General features: G+C 46.2%; 1 long non-coding RNA gene across 1 annotated transcript; it reads right to left on the reverse strand.

The window, feature by feature from the left end:
- Positions 1–265: 265 nt before the first annotated feature.
- On the reverse strand, positions 266–9453 carry LOC127621596 (uncharacterized). Its single transcript, XR_007967876.1, has 5 exons — positions 9230–9453; positions 1677–1853; positions 1326–1536; positions 936–1051; positions 266–339 (listed from the first exon to the last, which is right to left on the reverse strand). It is a non-coding gene; the product is annotated as an uncharacterized LOC127621596 (long non-coding RNA).
- Between the last annotated feature and the right edge of the window lie 2861 nt (positions 9454–12314).

The following is a 12314-nucleotide window of genomic DNA, read 5'->3' on the forward strand; positions in this document are numbered from 1 at the left end:
GGAGAAGAGAAGTGGCCCAAGCATTGATCCCTGAGGTACCCCAGTAAGTAACTGATGTGGCTTGGATACCTCCCCTCTCCAGGCTACCTCAAAGGACCTTTCTGAGAGATTGGAGTTGAACCAGCCAAGCACAGTTCCAGTGATACCCAGTTTAGAGAGGGTGGAGAGTAGGATCTGATGGTTGACTGTGTCAAAGGCAGCAGAAAGGCCCAGCAGAATCAGAACGGATGATCTGGATTCAGCTTTTGCCTGTCTCAGTGACTCCGTGACAGACAGCAGGGCAGTCTCAGGGGAGTGTCCACTTTTGAAGCCTGACTGATTGTCATCCAGCAGCTTGTTCTGTGAGAGATAGGCAGAGATCTGATTGAAAACTGCCCTTTAAAGTGTTTTTGCCATGAATGGGATGAGAGAGACTGGTCTGTAGTGTACTATCTGTGTGGGGTTAAGTGCAGGTTTTTTCAGCAGTGGGGTTACTCGAGCCTGCTTAAATGTAGTGGGAAAAGTGCCTGCAAGAAGAGATGTGTTAATTATGTGTGTACGTGCAGGTAGGATGGACGGAGAGATGGCCTGGAGAAGGTGTGATGGAATGGGGTCAAGGGAACAGGCTGTGGGGTGATTGGAGGGGAGGAGTTTAGAGACCTCAGTGTCGGTTAAAGGAGAGAACATAGAGAAAGAAGAGTTGCATACAGGAGGTGGGTGTTTGACAGGGTGTGGTGCAGTGAATTAATTGCTGATGGCTGTAACCTTATTAGTAAAAAATGTGGCGAAGATATCTGCTGTCAGTGATGTGTCAGGTGGTGGAGGGCAGAGAAGTGTGTTGAATGTTCTAAACAAGCTATGAGTGTCTGTGGTGGTGTTGATCTTGGTCTGGTAATATGAAGTTTTTGCAGCTTTAACGTTATCTGAAAAAGTTGCAAGCAGAAGCTGATATTTACCTAGATCAGCTGGATCTTTAGATTTTCGCCATCTCCTCTCAGCTGCCCTGAGATCAGTCCGATGTTCACGAAGGACGTCAGACAGCCAGGGGCTGGGTGGTGTAGTACGTGCTGGTCTAGAGGAGAGAGGACAGATGTTGTCTAGACAGGTTGTTAAAGTAGAGCTAAGTGTGTCTGTGGCAGTGATTCCATCAAGCATGGAAAATACATTTATTGTGGGAAGAGAGGCAGAGACATCAGTGGAAAGGCGAGAGGGTGAGAGGGAACGGCGAAAGGAAACCAAAGGTGGAATAGGTTTTACAATGGATGGGAGAATAATGTTGAATTGAACAAAGTCGTGATCAGAGACATGTAAAGGTGTAACAAGAATATTTGAGGTGGTACAGTTACGTGTAAAAATGAGGTCCAGATGGTTGGCTGATCTGTGAGTTGCTGTGGTGTGTAGTCTTTTCCCAGTCAAATGAGGCCAGAAGAGTATTCAGTTCAATGGCCTGGGGCTTGTCTTGGTGTATGTTGAAATCGCCAAGAACCACAATCCTCTGGCAAGGAGGACAGCAGGACATCCAACTCCTCAAGAAAGCTTGTCAGCTGACCTGGAGGGCTAGATGACAACAACATGTAATTTTGTGGGTTGCATTGTAGTAATGGCATGGAATTCAAAAGATGTATTGTTACATAGTGAAGCCTGTGGTGAAAAAGTCCAGTTATTATGAATGAGCAAACCTGTTCCCCCACACCTACCAGTATGTCCAGGGGTGTGGGAGAAGGAGAAGTTGTTGGAGAGAGCAGCAGGTGTTGCTGTATCCTCAGGACGTATCCAGGTCTCTGTCAGTGCCAGGATGCTGAGGGTGGACTGTGTGGCGAAAGCTGGAATGAAGGCAGCTTTGTCCACAGCAGACTGGCAGTTCCAGAGTCCCACTGAGAACGAGAGTGGAGCAGGTGTTGAAGTGCAAAGCGGCCGTAGGTTGTGTGGGTTGCATTTTGTATTGCATCTTTATCTTGTGAACGGTCCACAACCGATAACAGGGATGTGCAATATTGATCTGTTTCTCACCCACATCTATCATATCACTTCTGAAGACATGGATTTAACCACTGGAGTCTTGAGGATTACTTTTATGCTGCCTTTGAGTTTTAGTCACCGTTCACTTGCATTGTATGGACCTACATAGCTGAGATATTATTTTAATAAATCTTCATTTGTGTACTGCTGAAGAAGTCAAACACATCTGGGATGGCATGAGGGTGAGTAAATGATGAGAGAGTTTTCATTTTTGGGTGAACTATCCCTTTGTTCTAATTGTTAATTTGAAATAACATTCTTTTAAAAAAAACATGTAATTTGCATGACTTTTAATGTCTTGATATTAAGTTTGGATATTAAAGTGCCGACTATATGATTTTGCAAGCCTACGAGAAGGCGTATAGTATTCTTTAAAAGCATTGTTTATATTAATGACCTAGGTAAATATTTCACCACCAGTAGATTTCACTGAGAGAATGGTAAAAAAAAAAACTCTCCCTGCTTTATATATCTAGCCAGACGTTTTCCTGCCTTTTCCCCCAACTCAAAGTATGACTGTTTTGCCCTGAATACCCAAAACTCCACCTTCTGTGACAAAATAGTATTATATCTATATTTAAATCAGGTCAATTCTCTGAGGCCATTATATGACATTCGGTGCTTCATCTCTGCCTCGGCACTTTTAATATTCCCTTAATATTTTTTGGTGAATGTGACATATTGTATGATCCAGCCCCTAAGAACTGCCTTAAGTGCCTCCTAAGCCACGCCCACCAAGGATACTAAGGACCAGTTGGCCTCCATATATACACATTGATTTCAGCCTTTAACATTTGTTGGAATTCAGGATTGTGCAAAAGGGATACATTAAAGTGCCGACTATTTGATTTTGCATGCCTATGAGAAGTCCCGAGGCAACTTTACCAGACACAAGTCTGGTGTTTCTATACAAATTTTATGAGACAGAATTACACAGAAAAATATAATCTATAAAACAAACTCCAGCCAACACAAAGAGTGTATACATTTATCCATAAAACTGTCGTGAAGGTGTGTTACTCTACAAAATAAATTCCAGCTGCTAGGCGGAAACAGCTTAAAAAAGCAAGTGAATGTTCAGTGAGCCAGTCCACTCGCCAGCAATGTGAGAACCGCAAGATGACTTCCTCCATTGACTTTATGAAGGACTGTGACGTAGCAGGCGGAGAATGACGATCTAGACGCAGCAGTTTATTCAAAAATATAAAGAAAAACTCAGAAACAAGCAAACAGGGGAGACCTGGCACAGAGCATCAAAAACATGCAAGAACTAACAAGGGAAACAAGGAAACTAAAGGGCTTAAATACACAAATGGAACAGACAAGGGAATAAGGAACACCTGGGGAAATAATCAGGGAAAGAGAACTAATCAGGGGAAAACCAATCATAAAATTAAACTACAAAAACCAAACAGGAAACAGGAACTAAACTAAACTTCAAAATAAAAGCACAAAAACAAAAGACAACAGAGAACATGACAGAGCCCCCGCTTTAAGGAGCGGATTCCAGACGCTCCAAAAAGTAAAAACAAAACAAGAAAAACAAAAAACAAATTGACCAGGCAGTCCAAGGGGGCACAGGGGGCAAACAGGCAGTCCAAGGGGGCACAAGGGGCAGACAGGCAGTCCAAGGGGGCACAATGTCGCAGAATGATGATGACTAAATGCAGCCGGTGCCAGCCAAACATCACTTCAATCTATTATGACGGACTTCAGAGGATGAAATGATGCCAACTCCAACCTGCATCACCTTGGTCTATAGATGGACTACGATCTTGAAATGGAATGCATAGACTAACTATTGCCAACAAAACCTTCATCAGCCAATTAACAAGGACAATTGCATCTATGTGAACTTCTGCAATTAATCAAGATGGACTTCAAAGACTTTGGTCATTAATCTTACAGTTCAAACACAATCGATGTTTAATCACTGACCCTTAACACTTAGTTTAATAATTTTAAACCATGATTTTAACTATACATAATTAATATTTACATTACATTCAAAATGTTAGCCAGAGGGAACTGGCCCCCACAGTGAGTCTGGTTTCTCCCAAGGTTATTTTTCTCCATTAATCAACATCTTATGGAGTTTTGTGTTCCTTGCCACAGTCAGCCTACAGCTTGCTCACTGGGGTTATTAATACAATTATCATTTAATTATTTTTAAACACTATTAAAAATCGTATTTTATCGAAATTACACAATGATGATTAATCGACTTTATAGACATTACAGCTTTATCGTCTGTTAATGCTGATATTCTGTAAAGCTGCTTTGAAACGATGTGTGTTGTGAAAGGCGCTTGAGACGAAAATTGACTTGACAAGGGCCTGGGAGGCGGCCACAGGACGGGGACTGGGTCAGGGGGCCTGGGAGGAGGCCACAGGACGGGGACTGGGTCAGGGGGCCTGGGAGGAGGCCACAGATCGGGAACAGGGTCAGGAGGCCTGGGAGGAGGCCACAGGACAGGAACTGGGTCAGGGGGCCTGGGAGGAGGCCACAGGACAGGGACCGGGTCAGGAGGCCTGGGAGGAGGCCACAGGTCGGGAACAGGGTCAGGAGGCCTGGGAGGAGGCCACAGGACAGGGACTGGGTCAGGGGGCCTGGGAGGAGGCCACAGGACAGGGACCGGGTCAGGAGGCCTGGGAGGAGGCCACAGGACGGGAACAGGGTCAGGAGGCCACAAGACAGGGACTGGGTCAGGGGGCCTGGGAGGAGGACACAGGACAGGGGCCGGGTCAGGAGGCCTGGGAGGAGGCCACAGGACGGGAACAGGGTCAGGAGGCCTGGGAGGAGGCCACAAGACAGGGACTGGTGTCAGGGGGCCTGGGAGGAGGACACAGGACAGGGGCCGGGTCAGGAGGCCTGGGAGGAGGTCACAGGTCAGGGACCGGGTCAGGGGGCCTGGGAGGAGGACACAGGATGGGGACTGGGTCAGGGGGCCTGGGAGGAGGCCACAGGTCAGGAACAGGGTCAGGGGGCCTGGGAGGAGGCCACCGGACAGGGGCAGGTTCGGGAGGCGGAACCATGGAAGGCCCTGGAGGCGGAGCCGTGGGGGGCTCAGGAGGCGGAGCTGAGGGAGGCTCGGGAGGCGGAGCCGTGGGAGGCTCGGGAGGTGGAGCTGAGGGAGGTGGCACAGTAGGAGGCTCTAGAGGCAGTGACCTGGAAGGCTCTGGAGGCAGAGCCGAGGGAGGCGGAGCCGTGGGAGGCTCAAGAGGCGGAGCTGAGGAAGGCTCAGGAGGCGGAGCCGTGGGAGGCTCAGGAGGCGGAGACCTGGAAGGCTCAGGAGGCGGAGCTGAGTGAGGTGGAGCCGTGGAAGGCTCAGGAATTGAAGCCATGGGAGGCTCTAGAGGCGGAGCCCTGGGAGGCTCTGGAGGCGGAGCCGTAGGAGGCAGAGCCGTGGAAGGCTCAGGAATTGAAGCCATGGGAGGCTCGAGGGGCGGAGCCCTGGGAGGTAGAGCCATGGAAGGCTCTAGAGGCGGAGCCCTGGAAGGCTCTGGAGGAGGAGCCGTAGGAGGCAGAGCCGTGGAAGGCTCAGGAATTGAAGCCATGGGAGGCTCGAGGGGCGGAGCCCTGGGAGGTAGAGCCGTGGAAGGCTCTAGAGGCTTGGGAGGCGGAGCCCTGGAAGGCTTGGGAGGAGGAGCCCTGGAAGACTCAAGAGACTTGAGAGGCAGAGCCCTGGGAGGCTCGAGAGGCAGAGCCCTGGAAGGCTCGGGAGGCTCGAGAGGAGGAGCCCTGGGAGGCTCGAGAGACTTGAGAGGCGGAGCCCTGGAAGGCTCGGGAGGTGCTGGCTCTTGGACGGTCATGGCTGCTGGCTCTGGGACGGTCGAGGCTGCAGGCGCTGGCTCTGGGACGGTCGAGGCTGCAGGCGCTGGCTCTGGGACGGTCAAGGCTGCAGGCTCTGGCTCTGGGACGGTCAAGGCTGCAGGCTCTGGCTGTGAGACGGTCGAGGCTGCAGGCTCTGGCTCGCTGACCGTGGCAGGCGTAGGCTCTGGCTCGCTGACCGTGGCAGGCGGAGACTGGGGAGCAGAAGTTTTTCCTCTTCTTCTCCTCCTCCTCCGAGCGAATGGAGCTGGCTATGCTGGCTCGGTGGCCGTGGGCTCTGGCTCGCTGACCGTGGCAGGCGTGGGCGTTGGCTCGTTGGCCGTGGCAGGCATAGGGGGATGAGCCATGGAAGTCTGGGGGGTGACCTCAGTGGGAGGAGATGATAAACCCTCCTCCTCTATACCCACAGTGAACGGCGAGCCGCTCACTCGTAGAGTCTCCTCCACAAACTCAAGGAGCGTCCAGTGAGGTTCCGCCGGAGGCAACAGCTCCTTTAGTGAACTACAGAGACCTGCTCTGAAGAAAACCACCAAGGAAAATTCTGGGTAGTCCACTAAATTTGCCAGATCTAAAAACTCACAAACGTGTACCTCAACTGGACGGTCCTCTTGCCTGAGGAGGAGAATTCTGACAGCTGCTAGATCCATAATGGTTGGTTAGTTCTTCTGTGACGAAGCAGGCGGAGAATGAGGATCTAGACGCAGCAGTTTATTCAAAAACATAAAGAAAACTCAGAAACAAGCAAACAGGGGAGACCTGGCACAGAGCATCAAAAACATGCAAGAATTAACAAGGGAAACAAGGAAACTAAAGGGCTTAAATACACAAATGGAACAGACAAGGGAATAAGTAACACCTGGGGAAATAATCAGGGAAACAGAACTAATCAGGGGAAAACCAATCATAAAATTAAACTACAAAAGGACTACAAAAACCAAACAGGAAACAGGAACTAAACTAAACTTCAAAATAAAAGCACAAAAACAAAAGACAACAGAGAACATGACAAGGACATCACATTCTGTGGGCATGTGAATGTTTTACGGCCATCCTCAGCATCTATTCCCAATTTGGCCAGGAATATAAGTGCAAAAGCGACCTTCCGTTGATGTAAAAGTTCTTACATTCCTTGAATCGATCACGTTTCTATCTTGTAGAATTCATAAAGTCTGGGAACAAGAAAATGCTGTGGTCTTTCCAAGAAAGCTTTCCTTTAATCCCCACATAACACAAGATCTTTATCGGAAGATTTCAGAAATTTTGCCAGAACTGATCAGGGCCTTCCTCCCTCCATTGATCACCGAGCAGGAACCCTGTGAGCTTGCTCGATTTCCAGCTTATGGCCTGTAATGTCGAGCAGATTCAGAAGGAGCCCATCTAGGAATTTCACCATGTTCTGTCCCTCTTAGCCTTCAGGAATTCTGACTGTACAGACATTATTCCACTGGCTACGGTTCTTCATATCCTACAACGTCTCCCAGACATGATCCAAATCCACCTTGTTCGCTAGTGGATTAACAGATAATTCCCTCTCCGATGACTCCAAATAATCAATCCATTTCTCAACATACCCCACCTCAGTGAACTTCGCCTCCATGGCAGTGATCGATCACAGCAAGATCCTCCAAGTCAGGAACGACCTTCTTCTTCAGCATTGCCGACATGTTCAGCATCTCTCGCCGCATTTCCTGCACTTCCTTATATAAATCGACCCCCAGGCTCACGGTCTGCTCGGGGGTGTCAGCTTGAGCACATAAGTGTGTTTTAATGTCTCCAGAGCCTGAGGATTTTGAATTGTTTGACATATTGTCCACCTAGAACAGTTAAGGATCAGAGTGTATCAAATCTCACCGGTTTATGTCATTAAAGTGTTAAAACTAGCAAAGTGTGCTGAGCTCACCATTCACACGTCTGATCCTGGCATGGCGTCAAGTGACTCCTCACTAAATATTTTGTTTAATGCTGTTGTTCACTTCTGTTTTCAATAAATGTATTGACATGAATGTGTTTGCAGTTATTTACACAATGGTGTATCTGTTCAAATGCTTTTTAATACTGGTAATTATATTTTGTAATAAAGATAATACTTCCATGTAGTTGAAAGGGGTCCTGAAAGGCTTTTTTAAATAGTTTTATTATCTTCCCTGAGGTCCACTGATGATGTTAGTAAGTGTGGCAGGGTCGTGATCCTACACACCTGGTCCTGTATTAGGCTAATTATGCCTTCGTGAGGGATAAAAGTCGACTGCAGGTGTTATGAACAGAAGGCAGCGAAGGCAGACGAGGAGACTGGATCTAAACGCAGGCTTACTTTATTTAACAAAATCAAAACAAACACAAAGGATAAACACAACACTGAGAATACGGGCAGGGAAACACACCGGGCTAACAACGTTCAACGAAAGACAAGGACTGAACCAAAAACCAGGACATAAATACACAAGGACAGGATGATTACAAATGATACACAGGTGAGCACAATGAACAAAATGGCAGTGATAATGACAGGTGGATACTGGGAAGTGTAGTTCTTTTAAACAATAGACTAGTGAGACAGTGGAGCTAAACAAGGGACAAAAGTGAAAACCAAAGGGGCAACGGTAAAACCAGACAAGGTAACCCTAACAGCAGGGGATCGTGCGGGAGAGAGAGATCGTTAATGGACTTGTCCGTCTTGTGTGTGTTTGTGTCTTCTTTTAAGTTTATCATTAAACTATTATTTATATCGTCAAGCCGGTTCTCGCCTCCTCCTTTCCATTGATACCTTTACAGTAAGGTTTTATTTATTTTTTTGGGTTAAAACAGTCATAATTTAGTAATATATGATCATTTCCCACCCTGTCTCTAGCCCTCTATCTGAAATGCATAAGCACCACCTTCAAACTTTGACTTAATGGCCACTGTTCTGATTGGCTAACATTATGCAGCCCCTCAAATTCAGCCATATTTGTAACTCAATCTGAACAGCCTCAAGCCGTTGCATCACATCAATGGATGTGCCCGGTATAAACAACCCTGTCAGCACCATAAACATGACATCAAACAGTCATGATATTTGAAATATTCATGATTGGAACTCGTTATTTACTGTTTTGCATCGGGTCCAAGTGTTTGCACATCCTTCAATAACAGTTCCTTTGCCAAGCTTGAATCGTTTTATGATTGGTTCTTAAGCAAATCACACTGATATGAGCCAAAAAATAAAATATAATAAAATACATGCAGTCCATGCTGAAATGTGCTGAAGACAAATCCAGTTTCCAGTATCATCCTGCACTGAAATGCACATCACCAGAAACTCATCTAAACAGTCAAAGACATTTATCCAGCGAATGTTTTCATACACCAACATATTAAACAGTTAAACCTTTTTAACTGTGAAAAAAGTTGTGATGCTTACCGTTTGTCTGTCGGATTGGCTGTCTCCTCTGAGTTAGATAATCTTCTGAAGTCAGGCATCATTGAAAAGGTAGATGCTTCTGCCTGGGTATCCCCAATCGAGGCTACAGGAAAGAAAATTGGCAGAATACAAATGTGTACTGATCTACATTAAGTAAACATATCTGTAATCACAGACTGATGAAATGCTTACCAGCCTTCGGGGTACCACAGTATTTTCAACCATTGATTTTTCAACCAGCTGCCACTGCATTAGGATAGTAGAGACATTACAGCCTTCATTACACATAAGAGCCTAATCAGATTTTGCAGGGTTCCCAATGGCTTGGCGTCGGCACCCTCTGCTTTCCAAAAAATTATGGCTACCATCCTGGAGGGGGTGCGGCGTGTCCAAAATTACCTGGATGATCTTTTCATCTATGGGGAGATTGCTGAGGAACATTAACACCACCTCAGTGCTGTACTGCAGAAATTAAAAGAGTTTGGTGCTAAACGAGGATAAATGCAAAGACCTCATTGCAGTTCCTGGGTCACATTATTATAATGCCTGACCAGGAGCAACTGGATCCATCCTAAAAGCCCCACCTCCATCTGATGCAGCAGCCCTGCAGTCATGTCTGGGCTTGGTGTCTTGGTACTGTAAATTCATCTCTGGATTTGCAACAGTCGTGGCCCCTGTGCGCGAGTGTGCTAAAGAAAAATTACTATTTACATGGATGTCTGCTGCTCAAAGCAGTTTTGAGGCGGTCAAACAATTGCTTGTGTCCAACTCGGCCCTTGCAATCTATGATCCTACTCTTCGTTCAGTGTTTTCTACAGACGCAAGCTACTATGAACTCAGTGGAGTATTCGCTCAAATACAATTGGATGGAACTGAAACCCAGTAGCCTTTGCTTCCTCCACGCAAACCACAGCTGAACAAAAATATTGAATAGTAGAGAAGGAAGCACTGGCATGTATGTGGGATACTGAAAAGTGGCAAACATACATGTGGGGCCATCATTTTACGCTCCGTACAGACCACCAGGTGCTCACCACCCTTCTCACCAAAAAAGTTATGGTGCGGGGCAGAATGCGGGTGGCCCACTGGTCAGCACATCTGCTTTGCTTTGATTATGACATTGGCTCCCAAAATCAGACAGCAGACTGCTTGTCCCGTCTTCCCTACCTGAACCTGCTAAACCCTGTGTGGATGTAGAGCCTGAATTAGTGGCACTAATTTCTTCAACATTGCGCTCCTTCTCAGTGGCTGACTTTGAGACTACCTGTGCTGCTTGCACTGAGCTGGAAAACCTGTGAAAGCAAATCACACGTGGTTGGCCGCCTTCCATCAAAACTGTCATTCAGGACATGACTCCTTACTTAAGAGTGAAAGATGAACTCTCAGTGAAGGATGCTTTCATTTTCAGAGGAACTAAGTTGTTAGTCCCAGTTGCCCTATGCCACACTCTGATTTCCCTGGCACATGAGGCTCACCAGGGGTTGTGCGCATAAAACAGCACTTGTGGGATCTTTACTGGTGGCTGCTGATGGACTCACAGGTTCAGTCGAGTATTTCTGCATGCATTCCCTACCAGTCTAATGATAAATCAGCTGTTACACACCCAGCTTCCTTGCAGCCGGTTCAGTTCCCTGAAGGCCATGGAAATAACTGGGTCTTAACCATTTGAAACTGCCACTTCTGCCTGTCGATATGTCATAACGCTCACAGATTATTATTCTAAGTGGCTTGAGCTCGCCTTTTCCAGTAGTGCGACTACTGTGGATATCATTAAATTCCTGGGCCCTGTCTTTAGTCATCATGGCAACCCAGAATGCATTGTTACAGACATTGGGACTCAGTTTACCTCATCTGCCTTCCACGAATTCTTGGAGGCACGAGCCATAAAGCATCTCCATATGTCTGTGTACTACATCTAATGGGGCTATTGAAGATTCCACTAAAAGGCTGCATTCAGACAGCAATTCTCCACTGACAGCCATGGAAAAGAGCTGTAATAGACTGGCTTCAAGAGTCCCGTGCCACGCCAAATGATACCACTTCTGTGTCTCCATATTAACTGCTCAATGGGCGAAAGATTCGGACCAAGCTCAACATCCTACCTTTGCAGGGTGAGAGTAGAACATTGGTTAAATGTTCTTTGTTAATTTCCTAAATGCATTTGTACCTAATGTGTATCCGTAGTTATGACGTAAGCATTACGTATCAGTCCACTGAAGTGTATTGTAGAGATGTACAACATGTGCTTGAGCTGCTATATAGTTCTCTAGTAAAGTGATTAAGTTTAATTAAATATGTTGTCATCATTATCAACATTGAGGAAAAATGTGATCCTGCTGCTGTCTGAGAATGTGCAAAAAAAAATTACGCAATACACAGACTACAAATGCAGTGCTCGCACTCCATTCTTTGGTGTGGGGTGTACAGTGAGGATAAGGCTTCTTCGTGCAACTCCCAAATCCTACATTTTCCATTCCTGTAAGAATAGAAAATAAAGTCGGACCCAACACATTCCTATTCGGTGATGGGAAAAAGTGGAATGCAGTTCACCTGGCACACTCCCCCATAATGACTGACTGTGCAAATAGCACACTACAGCACACAACACTACACACACCCCTTTGAAAGAGTTATGTGTCAGGCACAAACCTATGTGACACAAGGACTATTTTAAATTGAACAGGGCTGCATTACATCTCAGTTTGCCAAATGTGGAGCTCACATAAGAGAGCCTTGCTCCTCCTGAACCTTGTTTATAAAAAAAACAAAAAAAATATGCATCCATGTTTAAGGATTTAAAAAAATAATAATTGAAAAACAAATCTCATGTAACTGTTTCATTAAATTTAATTCTCACCATATTCTTTGACAGTTACCTGAATTCCCTGAATGGTTATTAAGCTGTCAATACTACTACAATGTTATCTAACCTCATGTTTACTTATTGTAACTGAAGATTCCAGAGAAAGTATTTCTTCACAGAGACGGGAAATGTTGTCCTATTATATGGATACCCTGTACTGCAACTAGAGGTGCTAAGTACCTACTGTGTTCTTGATATTGTAACAGAGAATGCAGGGAAGGT

This window comes from Xyrauchen texanus, chromosome 28 (assembly GCF_025860055.1).
Source record: "Xyrauchen texanus isolate HMW12.3.18 chromosome 28, RBS_HiC_50CHRs, whole genome shotgun sequence".
Classification (NCBI taxonomy): Eukaryota; Metazoa; Chordata; class Actinopteri; order Cypriniformes; family Catostomidae; genus Xyrauchen; species Xyrauchen texanus.